Raw genomic sequence first — 3,740 nt, forward strand, 5'->3', positions numbered from 1 at the left:
TGCTTGTCATTGAGGCGACCGCGGCCTGCTTTGCTCGCGTCCGTACACATGTTTTGCTCGCTATTGAGGCAGCTATGGCGCACTCTGCTCGCTGTTTAAGCAAATTTACAAAGGCAATGGATAATAATTGTCGTACATATTTAGGATAATTTAAAATGCCACATGCGGCAATGCCAAAACACATACAAGCTACATATTCTTAGTGACTTAAACTGTCAATATGCGACATTTGCATACAAAGGCTGAGCTAGGGGCCTTCCAACGATGGTCTTCTTGGACTTCATGATCAGCATAGCACCCTTGCCGCCGTTCATTCTGAGTGTCCGGACCCATGGCCACGTTACCAGTCTCCACCTAAGGAGCTGCTGGCACTGGGAGGCTCTTGGGTCTGTGGGGCCTCTACCAGAAGAGCTTGACGGCATGTAATCACGCACATGACATGCCCGCGAAATCCCTCCATTTCCATGTCTCTACCCTGGTAGCAAATTACGTCCATCACCTGCATCCTTGAGATACCACGTTGGCGATGTTCTACTTCGTTGGGGGCGTCAACTCCGCGAAGGATGTGCTCAAGCCTGGCCACCACATCATCGGGGTCAAGGTTGACATGGCCTCCGTCGATAATGATGAAGTCGCAGGCTGGCTGTCTCATAAGTAAATCATAGAGGTCCTTTTCCCATTCCTTGCGGGGCATTAGGCTCTCGATGAGCACCGGTGATGATGGTTGTTCGGGTGGGTCGTCGATCATGACGCCTAGCAGCTGTGGATCTTTTGCATGGTGGATGGAAAACTTCTCATCACACATCCTCTGCAATATGTCCATTGCGCCCTCAAGGACCGGCACGGAGATATCGCTACCGATGGGCCATAGTGCCTGCACCGGCTAATGAAACTCTTGATCTGACCTGCTCTAGCTTGTTCTCCTCATCGAAGATGTAACACAGGAAGGGTCAACGTCAAATCTTTCATCGGTGCCTGGCATGCTTGTAATAGCTAATGGTAGATGGGTGTGGACTAGATTTGTGCACAGTGTCGCTATGGTGCATTGCCGCCTGGGTCATATGGAGCAAGCCACTTGCTGGTGGCGGGAAACTGATGAGGGAAGAGACGGGAAGCACTGGCGTGGATTGTGGGACACGTGTATAACGTCATTAATTTATGCATTGGGCGTTTGTGTTCGTATAGGTACTACCTCCGTTGTGGTTTATTAGCACCCTTCGTATTTTTTAGTACCAAACTTTGACCTTAGATTTAAGTACAAATATATTAATGCATGTTGTCAAAAATAATATTGTTGGACGGCTATTCCCGGCTATATTAATATGCTATATGCAATAATTATGCATGTGCTTGCTAGCCATTTAGGCGGTCGCAATGCCTACTCGCGTCCCTCCATGCACTCTGTTCGTTGCTTAGGCGCCGTGGCACCCTTAGGTCGCGTCCCTCCATGCGCTCTGCTCGTTGTTTAGGCGCCAAGGTGCGCTCGGGTCGCGTCCCTCCGCTCGCGCTCTGCTAGCGGTTGCGGCCGGTGCATGATCACGTTGGGGAAGCTTTAGTTATTTGATCTCAGATTATGTCAATTAATTATACTTCCAGAGCAAGGATCATCCATCTCTGGAGGTATAATTAATTAACCTAAACTATGATCTTCGGCGCCCTTTTCCGCCACGCAACTCCATCCTTTCATCGACCGTTGGGGGTATGCCGGTATGTGTGGGTAACTAGCTAGCAAGTGGATTAGTAGCAATTCACCGCCAGCAGCCATTGCTATGGTTATTTATAGCTAGCAGCTGGCTAGGGGAATGAGGATTTTACAATTGACCACTATGGAGCATGTGAAGCCTTCGCTGGAGCGTGGGAAGACTAAGTGGATCACACAACCCGACAACCGTATACGGTCTCATGTGTTATCACACACGTGTTAACATAAGGAAACATATGTGTAACCTACTAACTATCACACACGAGTACTCGCAAACGCATCATGTGCGATACTCCTAGCCATGGCAAGCAACCAGTTTAAATTTTTTGAAGTTTTTTCTACACACAGAATCGCACATGAATTAACTCTAGTAACCGTCTGTGTTATATTTTCTCATCGCAAATAGTTCATCCTAGTGGGTTGGTTGCTGTGTATCACACACATCTTGTTTACACGAATCGTCTATTTTCTTTTGACTCATAGCAAACATATCATCTATCTGAACGGTATGGCGCATATCACACACATCTTGTTAAGTTGAACCATTTCTGTTGTGTTGCCTAATCGAAAACATTTTATCCGAATGAACTATATGTCGTATATCACACACACCTTGATCTTGCTGACCGTTTCTTTTATGTTCCCTAATCGCAAATAGTTCATCTGAGTCAACTATATGTCGTAATTGTACACACCTTGATATGGCTGCCCCTTTCTGTTGTTCTCGCTCATCGCAAACAGTTCTTTTGGATTAACTATATGCCACGCATCATACACGCAACTACAAGCTGGATCGTGTTTGATGTATCTTCCATCGCAAATGTTTTGTATCATTTTTTATGGATATTATACATCAGCGTTTGCGATTAATGCATCAGACACAGTTTCGTTGAAGCATCTCTGATTGGACTGTTGTGTTTGGACCATCCTGCTGTAGTGATACGCATCATCAAAATATCAAACGAATACCAACCTCACATGATTACTTATAACAAGACTTCTCCCATGTCCTCAAGAAAAAAAACAAATACTCACAAATCATATTCATGTTCAAGATCAGAGGGGTATTGAATATGCTTGAGGATCTTAACATTTAATCTGCCACCAAATAAACCAACTAATATCAACTACAAGGTGTAATCAACACTACTAGCAACCCACAGGTACTAATCTGAGGTTTTGGGACAAAGATTGAATACAAGAGATTAACTAGGCTTTGAAATGAGATGGTGTTGGTGAATATGTCAATGAAGATTTGTCCTCCCATGATGAGAGGATCATTGGTGATGTTGATGGTTTCGATTTCCCCCTCCCGGAGGGAAGTATCCCCAACGGAATCGCTTTGCTGGAGAGCAAAAGTGCTCCTGCCCAGGTTCTGCCTCGAGACGGCGATGCTTCATCCCGAAAGTCCTCCTCTTTTTTTCCATGGGAAATGGCTTCATCTAACAAAAGATGGGCACCAGAGGCCTGCCAGGGGGCCCACAAGGTCAGGGGCACGCCTAGGGTGGTAGGGCCCCCCTAGGCTTGTCGCTTCCTGGTGGGTCCCCTCCTGATATTTCTTCCACCAATATTTTTATATATTCCAAAATAATTCTCCGTAAATTTTCAGGTCATTTGGAGTTGTGTAGGATAGCTATCTCTGTTGTAGCCTTTTCCGGTCCAGAATTCCAGTTGTCTGTAATCTCCCTCTTCATGTGAAACTTGCAAAATAAGAGAAAAAAGTCATAAGAATTGCATCATACAGTGAACTAACAATCCAAAACATAATAAATAACAGTAGGGAAACATGATGCAAAATGGATGTATCAACTCCCCCAAGATTAGACCACGCTTGTCCTCAAGCGAAAGCCGAAATTGATAATCATGATCACATGTTTAGAGAGAGAGAGAGGTGCCGATAAAAATAAAATACAGACATGAACGCAACATGGCCATTATCAAAGCAGCAATATATCATCACAAAACTTCTCATCCTAAAGTAACAATTCATTCTCAAACTAAAGTATGAAACATAAACTTTATTGAAAACTAACAAACT

Source organism: Triticum dicoccoides, chromosome 4B, assembly GCF_002162155.2.
Source record: "Triticum dicoccoides isolate Atlit2015 ecotype Zavitan chromosome 4B, WEW_v2.0, whole genome shotgun sequence".
NCBI classification, from domain to species: domain Eukaryota; kingdom Viridiplantae; phylum Streptophyta; class Magnoliopsida; order Poales; family Poaceae; genus Triticum; species Triticum dicoccoides.